Source organism: Pelobates fuscus, chromosome 1 (assembly GCF_036172605.1).
Source record: "Pelobates fuscus isolate aPelFus1 chromosome 1, aPelFus1.pri, whole genome shotgun sequence".
NCBI lineage: Eukaryota > Metazoa > Chordata > Amphibia > Anura > Pelobatidae > Pelobates > Pelobates fuscus.
This window is the reverse complement of record NC_086317.1, coordinates 469,938,747-469,950,916: the sequence shown is the minus strand read 5'-3', so window position 1 is coordinate 469,950,916 and position 12,170 is coordinate 469,938,747. Positions and strand designations below refer to the sequence as shown.

General features: G+C 46.0%; 1 protein-coding gene across 3 annotated transcripts in view; it reads left to right on the top strand.

Moving 5' to 3' along the window:
• MYO7A (myosin VIIA) overlaps nt 1–12,170 on the top strand; it is a 150,260-nt gene that overhangs the window by 18,097 nt on the left and 119,993 nt on the right. The gene's annotated exons all lie outside the window — the stretch shown is intronic.

Here is a 12,170-nt window from a genome sequence, read left to right as displayed (position 1 = left end):
TTCCCTCAGCAGCAAAGAAAAAAACTATAAACATAACCAATAACAACATTAATAGTCTCAGGTGTATTCTTCCCAGCAACAGGAAACAGCCAATCAGGTTCCACTCATCCAGCATAATAGGCTCTGGCAACCAATCCTGTTCCTCTTTCTTTGCTGCTCCCTCAGTTAAGTATATCTGATCCCTCAGGCTCCTTAATTGTGGGATTACTGTTTTACTTGTAATATTTTACTTGTAATTTTTTTCTTCTATTATTGCCATTATGTCAATACTGTTATTTACAACCTCATTGTGTTATTAATAATATCATTACTTGCTATTGTTAGTTATCACATCATTATTGCCTTGTTATTGCCATTAGTGGCTTCTGTGTAGCTTCATATTCTCCTATTTGCTTCCCCTCTTTGGGTCTCCATAGCCCAGCCTGACTCCCAGAGCATAATTCTGCCGGGCTCGGGGACGTTGGCTGGAGCCGCACCCGCCCTGTCACGGCGCTTCGCGCCCTTTTTTACATTACCGGAACAGCCGCCACCCACAAACATTTCAACTGATTACACATTTGCCTCGAGCTCTGCTTAACCCGGCGTACCTTCCGGGCTCTCCTCACCGCAGCTTGCGGCAGCCATTTTATTGGTTTCCCGCGCTCGGCAAGCAGCTCCACCCCCAACGACCGGACCTCGGAGTTGGGATTCCGCTGCAGTGGCGGTCGGACGGCTCCTTGCCCCCTTTAGTGTGTATGATTATACCTGTTATATATTTTGCCTGTTTTCTGTGAGTAATTTCTGTGAGTAATATCCTTAAAGTCCTATTACCCCCTTTCAGTAAAGGAGGAGACTATATTTAAAAGAAGAAAAACTACCACAACAAGAGGACATAGTCTTAAATTAGAGGGACAAAGGTTTAAAAATAATACCAGGAAGTATTACTTTACTGAGAGGGTAGTGGATGCATGGAATAGCCTTCCAGCTGAAGTGGTAGAGGTTAACACAGTAAAGGAGTTTAAGCATGCGTGGGATAGGCATAAGGCTATCCTAACTATAAGATAAGGCCAGGGACTAATGAAAGTATTTAGAAAACTGGGCAGACTAGATGGGCCGAATGGTTCTTATCTGCCGTCACATTCTATGTTTCTATGTTTCTATGTTATCCTCTGGGTTAATCAACCCTCCATTTAGGTTTCAACTGCTTTAACATTTAGGTTGCATTTGCTATAACAAACTGGGATATTGGCAGTTATATATTGGCAGTTATATATACAACATGCCTGGTGACAAAAATATACCCACTCCTTCTGGGTCTCAAAGCACCAATCTAGGGAGTGCTAAAACACCTACAGGGGTATTTGATATTGCAGCGGCTATCCCCGCTGAATTTGATCCTACTACTGATATGCAGTTACTGATTGACAGCACTATGTCTAATGTCATGACTAAGGGACTGATGTCTGAGTCAATTTCACAGACTCTTACACATGCTCTGCTTGAAGCACAAAAATCGTCTCAGCCGACCGTTACCCAGGCTTTGCCTGTCATAACCCCAACACAGCCTCACACTGGCCGCAAGGCCATGGCAAAAACTAAACACGCTTCAATCTCACAGATGGACAGCTACACACCTGTCACAGATGGCGCGCCTAATGTACCACCGCGCAAAAGAGCCACTAGCCTTCTTCCCACAACATGGGCGGCCATGGGTTGCTCGTGGATCACGAGGCACCCGCCCAGGAAGACGACCTTATGGTAATTCCTCTCATATTTCCTTCTTCCCTATGGGCAGTGGGGGGCAGACTCCGAAATTTTTTCCATGCATGGTCACACATCTCATCAGATGCCTGGGTATTGAACACGGTAAGAGGGAATACCTTAGAGTTCCTGTCCCTTCCAGTACAACTCTCCCCACCACGGGAAATGCTGTTTTCCCAACAAGACGCCTCCCTTGTGTCCGAGGAGGTCTTGGAATTGGCACACAAACGAGCCATCTTAGAGATCCCTATGACTACCCCAGGCTATTTGAGCAACCTATTCTTAGTTGCCAAGAAAGGCGGCGGCGTCCGCCCAGTAATCAACTTGAAACAACTCAACACTTAAGTTGCCTACAACCATTTCAACCATGGAAGGCATACACTGCCTCAGAGATCTCCTCCAACCATCGGACTGGATGGTCCAGTTAGACCTACACGACGCCTATCTCACAATACCAATCGCACGACACCACCAAGACTTCCTACAATTCATATGGCAAGGAAGGAAATGGAGATTCACCTGTCTCCCATTCGGACTATCCTCAGCCCCGTGGTGCTTCACCAAACTCATGAAGCCCGTGATGGCTCTACTGCGAAGTCGAGGGGTTCGTCTCATAATCTACTTAGACGACATCCTCATCATGGGTCAGTCCACCCAAATTACCGAGACCCATCTGACGTGGACTCAGACTCTTTTGCAGAATTTAGGTTTCCTTGTCAATTGGAAAAAATCCATCCTAACTCCCACACAGCACATAGAGTTTTTGGGTCTCTTAGTGGACTCTACACTACAGACCCTATGTTGCGGTCACCAGCCCGCCGAGCCTCACGGTCGTGCCCGACCGGCACGACCGCTCCAACTACACGAGCTTACCTGCTCGTCGGCGAGCCGGGAACCGCGCACGTAGTTCTTCCGGGCATCGCGCCCAGATCCAAGATGGCGCCGACCGCGTGGTCGCGTCTATTGCTAGCCCCGCCCCCGAGAATTATACCAACGTGTGCGTGACGTCACGACGTCAACGCACACGCACGTTTTGGGGTCAGAGGTCGCCCTCTGACCAATCATAGCCTAGAGAGGGGTATTTAAACCCCTAGCTTTCCCCATTACTTTGCCATGTCGTGGTTTCAGTTTCCTGGTTTCCTGAAAGTGCTGATTCTGTGTTTCTGATTTCCTGGTATCCTGATCCTTGGCGTTTCCCTGGTTATTCTGATCTCTGGTTTCCCTGACTTGGCTTGTTTTATCGGTATTGAGTATTTTCTGGCTTCCTTGACCTCGGCTTTCCCTTTGACCATTCTCTGTCTCTAGCGTATTAGTCCGGCCATTCTAAGGTCCGGTTTACGCTCTATCCTATTATTTTCCTTTTCTTACTTATGTATATGTTTACATAAGTTCTGCGTGCTGGACCACATTACTAGTTGTGACATTACGACATGGCCATGGATCCTGCAGAACTATGCAAGCATATGATCGCATGTGAGAGTAGGGTGGAGGATATGGACCACAGGTTAGACCAATTTGCCCAGGCATTTCAGACCTTGCTCCAGAGGACTGCCTATTTAGAGGTTCCTCCGGTACCACCTGTGGTTCCGCCACCTGTAGTGGTTTCCGTACCACAAAAACCACCGTCCATAACCTTGTCACCGCCCCCTCGCTATGGAGGTGATTCCAAGGAATTCAGAGGTTTTTTAAACCAAATTGAATACCACTTTGAGGCCTCCCCAGGTTCATTCCCAACAGATAGATCGAAAATTGGCTATCTGATGAACCAATTAACAGGAAAGGCCTTAACCTGGGCTAACCCCTTATGGGAAAGTGGTGACGCAGTAGCCCGTGATTACAATACTTTTCTTACGGCCTTTAAGGCTACGTTTGAACCTAAAGGCAGGGAGAAGAACGCTGCCAAAGCCCTTATGAGAATCAAGCAAGGCAGTCGTTCTGTAGCCGATTATGCAATAGAGTTCAGGACATTAGCATCTGAGGTTGATTGGACCAATAGTGGTCTGGTGGCTGCTTTCTCTGAGGGTCTAGCTGAGAGTATACAAGATGAGACTGCAGCTAGAGACCTTCCGGTTAATCTTAACGAGTTTATTGCATACATGATAGACATTGATAACCGGCTCAGAGAGAGAGAGAAAAACAAACAACGTAACAGACGTTCTAATTTGTCCATAGCCCCTCGTTTCTCTAACCCAGTGGTGAGTAGCCAAACGCCTCTTCCGGAACCTGAACCCATGCAATTGGGTAGTGCTAAACTCACTGAGGCAGAGAGACAACACAGACGTAACGAGGGGTTATGTATGTATTGTGGCAAGAAGGGACATCTAAGATCGTCATGCCCGGTTCGGCCGGAAAACTTGCACACCTAAGGCACGTACGGGGACCGACCTTAGGTGTGATGTATATGTCCCCTAAATTGACTAAGAACCGTTTCCTTGTCAAAGTAACCTTATCTTTCAAGAACACTACTGTTCAGTGTGAGGCTATGATTGACTCTGGGGCAGCGGAGAATTTCCTAGACAAAGAATTCTCTGCAAAACATCTCATGCCCTTAAGACATAAAGAGAAACCTATAGCAGTCGAGGCCATTGATGGAAGGCCTCTTACCCAGCCTTTCATCACACACGAAACTCTGCCAATCACTATTTCAGTGGGTATTCTCCATTCTGAAGAAATGACCTTTCAAATTATATCTTCACCTACAGTGCCGATAATACTCGGTTTTCCTTGGCTCCTGAAACACAATCCACGTTTGGATTGGATTGAAGGAGAGATTATGAGTTGGGGTGAGAGATGCAAAGGTGTTTGCTTTAAGCAAATCCCACAACCTATTGGCACCATCAATGTTCCTGTTACACCTCCCTTGACCACACAAATTCCACAGCAGTATATGGATTTGAAAGAGGTATTTAACAAGGTCCAGTCAGAAGGGTTACCTCCTCATAGACCTTATGACTGTACTATAAACTTATTACCAGGGACTATGCCTCCCAAGGGAGGAATCTATGCCTTGTCCCCCCAGGAAAATCTTTGTTTGGAGGAATATATTAAGGATGCTCTCAGAAAGGGTCATATCCGTAGGTCCTCCTCACCAGCCGGGGCTGGATTCTTCTTTGTCTCTAAAAAAGAAGGAGACCTACGCCCTTGTATTGATTATAGGGGTTTGAATAGGATTACCATTAAAAACGCCTACCCTATTCCCCTTATATCAGAACTATTTGACAGATTGAAGGGAGCTCGAGTCTTTACCAAGCTCGATCTCCGAAGTGCATACAATCTAGTCAGGATTAAGGACGGTCACGAATGGAAGACCGCATTTAACACCAGAATGGGACATTACGAATACCTGGTTATGCCGTTTGGATTATGTAACGCTCCAGCGGTATTCCAGGATTTTATTAACGATGTCCTAAGAGAGTACCTTCACATGTTCGTTCTAGTGTATTTGGACGACATTCTCATCTATTCCCCAGATCTAGAGACACATCACGATCATGTGAGAATTGTACTGAAAACCCTGTTACAAAACGGCCTTTACTGTAAACTGGAAAAATGCCAGTTTGACCAAACGGAGATAAAATTCCTTGGATACGTTATATCTCCGTCTGGTTTCCAGATGGATCCTCGCAAACTGGAGGCAGTCTTACAGTGGCCATTACCCAAGGGCCTTAAAGCTACTCAACGCTTTATAGGTTTTGCAAATTACTACCGCAAATTCATAAGGGGATTTTCCTCCGTGATTTCCCCTATAACCAATTTAACAAAAAAAGGAGCAAATTGTATATCTTGGCCCAAAGAAGCAAGAGAGGCATTTGAACAATTAAAATTTTTATTTTCCTCAGCACCTGTCCTGACCCATCCTGATCCATCCAAACCATTTATCCTCGAGGTGGATGCATCAGAGACAGGAGTTGGAGCCATTCTGTCTCAAAGAGAAAGTCCTGATACGCCTTTACATCCCTGTGGATTTTACTCTCGCAAACTCACACCTGCAGAGAGGAATTACGACATAGGGAATAGGGAACTTTTGGCCATTGTACTTGCCCTTAAGGAATGGAGGCATCTCTTGGAAGGTTCCAAAGAGCCACTTTTGATCTTTACTGATCATAAGAATTTGGCTTATATTGGGGACGCTAAGAGACTGTCCTCTCGTCAGGCTAGGTGGTCATTGTTCCTCTCCCGATTCAATTTCGTAATTACGTACAGGCCTGGTACTAAAAACACCAAGGCAGATGCACTTTCTCGGCAGTTTGAGACAGATGAAGTACCAGAACAGGTGATATATCCTATTGTACCTCCTGAATGCCTCATTGCCACTACTGTTTCCGAAGTGTCTTCTCCACTCTTCTGTGCCATAATAGCAGATCAAACTCAGGCACCTGTGGGAAAACCTCCGGACAAACTGTATGTGTCACCTCAGTTTCGAAAGAAGGTACTAGATTTGTTCCATGACAACCTCACAGCGGGCCATCCTGGAGTCCATAAAACTCTCTCAGCCGTCTCCAGGAGATTTTGGTGGCCTGCTCTTAGAAACGATATCAAAGATTATGTTGGGGCATGTCAAATATGTGCCGTTTCTAAAGTTCCTCCTAGGTCACCCCCTGGACTGTTACAACCACTGCCCATACCTAGTGCTCCATGGACCCACTTGGCCATGGATTTCATTGTGGATCTACCCAGTTCTAACGGGTTTAATACAGTTCTTATGGTTATTGATAGATTCACGAAGATGGCACATTTCATCCCACTTAAAAAATTACCATCTGCCCAAGATCTAGTTCAAATATTCTTGAGAGAGATCTTTCGGTTGCACGGTGTACCCAAAAACATAGTATCTGACAGAGGTACCCAGTTTGTTTCTAGGTTTTGGCGTTCCTTTTGCAAACAATTGGGCGTCGAACTCTCCTTTTCGTCAGCATATCACCCTCAAAAAAATGGAGCAGCAGAGAGGGCGAATCAGTCTTTAGAAGCTTATTTACGTTGCTTTATAAATGCCAATCAATCTAACTGGTATGAGCTCTTACCCATGGCTGAGTTCGCCAGAAACAATGCCACTCATGAATCTTCTAATCACAGTCCATTCTTTGTTAATCAGGGTTATCACCCCACTGTTTTACCTTCTGCATTCTCAGACACAGATATCCCCGCTTTGAACACCCGTTTAGAATCGATTCATGATACCTGGGATTCCGTCCATTCAGCTCTGCAAAAAGCCTCATTCCGAGCAAAGGTCCAAGCTGACAAGAAACGGGGCGCTAATCCTGTCTATCTTCCAGGTGACAGGGTGTGGCTCTCCACAAGACATATCAAGCTTAAGGTCCCATCCATGAAATTTGCCCCTCGGTACATTGGTCCCTTTCGAGTTACCCAACGTATTAATCCAGTGACCTATTCCTTGGCACTACCGGCTCATATGAGAATAGTGAATACTTTCCATGTGTCTCTGCTCAAGCCCCTTACTTGCAATCGCTACACCAGGGTATCCACTCCTCCTCCGCCCTTGGTAGTGGGTGATCAAGAAGAATACGAAGTCCATTCTATCATGGACTCCAAATTATCCAGAGGTGTCTTGTCCTATCTCGTTGACTGGAAGGGTTATGGTCCCGAGGAACGTTGTTGGGTTCCTGCTGACCGGGTCCATGCGCCCCGTCTTATCCGGTCATTTCACAACCGCTTTCCTCTTAAGCCGGGTCCTTCCCGCCCGGTGCGCGGTCTTCGAGTGGGGGGTACTGTTGCGGTCACCAGCCCGCCGAGCCTCACGGTCGTGCCCGACCGGCACGACCGCTCCGACTACACGAGCTTACCTGCTCGTCGGCGAGCCGGGAACCGCGCACGTAGTTCTTCCGGGCATCGCGCCCAGATCCAAGATGGCGCCGACCGCGTGGTCGCGTCTATTGCTAGCCCCGCCCCCGAGAATTATACCAACGTGTGCGTGACGTCACGACGTCAACGCACACGCACGTTTTGGGGTCAGAGGTCGCCCTCTGACCAATCATAGCCTAGAGAGGGGTATTTAAACCCCTAGCTTTCCCCATTACTTTGCCATGTCGTGGTTTCAGTTTCCTGGTTTCCTGAAAGTGCTGATTCTGTGTTTCTGATTTCCTGGTATCCTGATCCTTGGCGTTTCCCTGGTTATTCTGATCTCTGGTTTCCCTGACTTGGCTTGTTTTATCGGTATTGAGTATTTTCTGGCTTCCTTGACCTCGGCTTTCCCTTTGACCATTCTCTGTCTCTAGCGTATTAGTCCGGCCATTCTAAGGTCCGGTTTACGCTCTATCCTATTATTTTCCTTTTCTTACTTATGTATATGTTTACATAAGTTCTGCATGCTGGACCACATTACTAGTTGTGACACCCTACACTTACCGGCGACGAAATTAACCAACATAAAGAAGGAGATCAGACGCACTCTGACGACCTCCCTGATCTCCCTAAAACAATTGGCGAGAGTGATTGGCCTCTTGGCGGCCTCCATACAGGCCATCTTCCCGGGCCCTCTACACTATCGAGCGCTACAGTGCCTACAAGCCTCCCATTTAAGAGACGGGACCTCATACACGGACATGATCGCTCTAAACACAGAGGCGAAAACAGAACACAAATAGTGGCTCTCCCATATGGAAGCCTGGAATGGCCGAGCCATTTTCGGCACCGCACCAGACATAATAATAGAATCCGATGCGAGCTTGCACGGTTGGGGTGCACGCTGTGGCAATGTATCTACAGGTGGCAGATGGTCCGAAGTGGAATCATCACTTCACATCAATTGCCTGGAACTCCTGGCCGGTTCCTTTGCAATCCGCAGTTTTTCTCCGACTCAAGCCCGATGTGCCATCCTTTTGAAAATGAACAATATATCGTCAGTCTGTTATATAAATCACTTGGGAGGCACGAAATCGAAGGTCCTGGCGAATTTGGTACGGGACTTTTGGCAGTTTTGCCTTGCACAAGGCATTTCGGTCACAGCGGAGTACATCCCAGGCCTCTGCAACACAACGGCGGACTGGTACTCAAGACACCTCAGGGATTCTTCCAAGACATCCAATCCCTGTGGGGCCCTCTGGACAAGGACTTGTTCGCTTCCCGTTTGTACACACAACTTCCCAGATTTTTCAGTTGGAAACCGGACCCAGCAGCACTGGCAACAGATGCCTTTACCCAAGACTGGTACTCCACAAAGAACTACGCGTTTCCTCCATTTGCATTGATTCCCTGCTGCCTACTGCAACTACGGCAACAGACGGGAACTGTAGTGATCGTGGCACCATTATGGCTGTCCCAACCATGGTTTCCTTCCCTGTTGGATATGGCGATAGACATACCCCGCACCCTCCCACACTTCGACTATCTGCTTTGGGACCTGGACGGGTCTCCCCATCCCCGGATTCAACAAGGTTTACTACACCTCACAGCGTGGCTGGTTTCAGGGAGACCTACTCAATCGAGAGAATTTCGGAATCAACTCTCCAACTTCTCGAGAGCGCATGGGCACCCGGCACGAGGCAAGCTTATAAATCTGCTTGGAGCAAATGGCGCGATTGGGGCATGGAACGGGACTTGGATCCCATATCAGCTCCTCTAACTTCTATCCTGCAATTCTTAACCTTGTTATTTGAAAGCAGCAAAGCATACCGCACGGTGAACCTCTACAGATCGGGCATTTCTGCCGCACACCAAGGCATCGATGGAACACCGATAGGATGCCATCCGCTGGTATGCCGACTCCTATGCGGCATCAGTTTCGCACAACCCCCGCTGCCACACTATTCAGTGCTATGGGACGTCTCCATTATCCTCAACTTCCTCGAATCTTGGCCAGATAACGCAACATTATCTCTGAAACAATTGTCGGCAAAACTGGTTATGCTCCTATGTCTCGTATCCTGCAAAAGGGTCTCTGACGTCAGGGCCTAAGACATCACCGCACGTTCCTATATTCTAGAAGGGGTCACTTTCGATATATCCCGGAGAACGAAAACTTCAACAAAGAGAGTGACATATACAAAAAATAGGGGGAAGGGCTGCGCCACAAAACGTCAGTATATAAAATAGTCCAAATAAAAAAAGGGAAAGAAAGTCTTATCTGGAACAAGTCCAATAGGGGATGTAGGATCTATGGATGTTGGTCCGGAGCGGATATCCTCTTTCTCCTCTTTCTCCTCCTTCTTAGGGATTCACTCAGATATAGGGAAAAATAAAGAGAAAAAATAGTGCAATACGTCTGATAAAAAGATACAACAGTCTAAAAGCTGGTATAAAACTCACATGTGGAGGAGCTATAACTTGCTCTAGTATGAAAGGCGTGCAGCGGTATAATACCGATTGAAAAAGCCTTTCTATAAGGCGAAACGCGTCTCGGACGAGGACTCACCATATTTTATGGGACTTTTTATTTTATATTTATGTAAGTGTTTTACTACAATAAATTTTATGCTGTCTACCTGAGCCTACGTCCTGCATCTAATTTCCTGCTTAACAAAGAAGAGTAGTGCCCTCTTAAAGGCACAATATACATCACACTGAGAGCCCAGTTTACATTGGCTCTCTGAAAGGTGAGCAAGTACTTGTATTTGTTTTTCTGACATATTGGGTGAGGATAATACACTAGGACTCTGGTCCACTGTTCCCTTTCTCTCCTTTTCTCTGAGGACCACCATTCAGCTATTGAAGAAGCCTGGTATTTGCTTTAAAATACCCCAGCTTTTATGACCTGAGCCTATCTTTGCCTGGCTCTATACCATGTGAGTTTGTTATATACACAGCTCTTTGTTAAGATCATCCAGTCCAGATATACTGCACCATTGTTCCCATTTTATATTTTTCCTTTTAGATTCTCTCAATTGGCATATCCCTTTATTTAAGGGTGAGTTTAGTTCATTTAATTAGCGCTCCACTGGGTTCTGTTTGTTGTGACCTTTCTGTCTCATTTTCATTACCCCACTTTTTTGCATGCTATTGTGTTAAGGTTTGGAGGTACCTACACGTGTGTGAGCTGCTCAACAGAAACAGGTTCTTCACCACATTATATTCGAAGCGCCTAAAAGCACGGTTTATTTGTTATTACTTGTGCAGCGGTATAATCCCCGCTTATGGGATATATGGAAGGTTCCTCCGTCAGTGGTCAAATATATAGAAAAGAAAGGAGACAACAAATAGTGCTCACTGGGTAAAAATCCACGGTTAAAAGGGAAATAAAAATAATACTCACAAGGATGGAGCAGACCAACTGCTCCTTGATGATAGCGTTGGTGGTATTATCCCCACCTAGGGATTGCTTGTGGTCCAAAATGATGCCAGGTAGTAAACAGGTATAAAAACAGTGCTCAGTGTATTAAATAGATAGATGGTACCAGTAAAAAAGTGACCAAATAATCTTTAATATAATAAAATACACAGTAAAAGTCCACATACGCGTTTCGCCAATACGGCTTTATCAATATGGGTATTGCCTTTTGGGTATTTAGCGCTTACTCTTATTTTCTGTTTTTTAAAGAGAGTGACATACCCATCCTTTCCTGACAAACCTCTCTTATGCCCGGTTAAATGCCTTCAATCCTACGACCTTCGCACCACTGCATTTCGGGACCCAACTAAACATGAACTCTTCATCTCTTTCCAAAAACCACACCTACCGGTGTCTACCCCGACCCTAGCTCGCTGGGTCAAATGGATTATGGCTACAGCAGGAATCGACTCCTCCATATTTTCACCCCACTCCATACGAGGAGCGATGGCTTCCAAAGCCTCTTCGATGGGTTGTCGTCTGGAAGACATTTTGAAAGCAGCCGACTGGTCCTCGGAATCTACCTTCCATGATTTTTACTTCAAGCCAATACACCACTTCGCAGGAACGGTAGTCTCTCAGCTTTAAACCAGCATAATAGGAGCCTCCGTGTCTTAATAAAATTCAAGGATTTTACTATTACCATGACGTAAAGTCATGATTTTATTAATGACACGTAGGCGAGTATTATCCCTCCCACCCGACGACTGTGGAAAGGTTGACGGAAGTTGGGTAAGTTGACCCACGGTAAGTCATTTTCAACATGTATCTCTGCTACCGTTATACTCGCTAAAATGTTAAGTTACCTTTTGTGATTGGAACCAGGTAATTTCTAGTTATGATAATCTCAGGCCTATATGGTCACCCAATTTATAGGTTAAACAACAATATTCCCTTTGGCAAAAACACTGACCAAACCCTATCTCGAATACCTATGATTTATGCGTACACCCAGTTTCCGCTAAGGTATTACCATATTTTTCCTCTCTTACAGTCTAATCTACCTCACATCGAGTGGGACATTCCCTTTGTAACCGGTTCAATGTTTGGTTGGATAATTTTACTTCTTCGGGACCGCAAATAAAGAGGAACAGGATTGGTTGCCAGAGCCTATTATGCTGGAGGAGTGGAACCTGATTGGCTGTTTCCT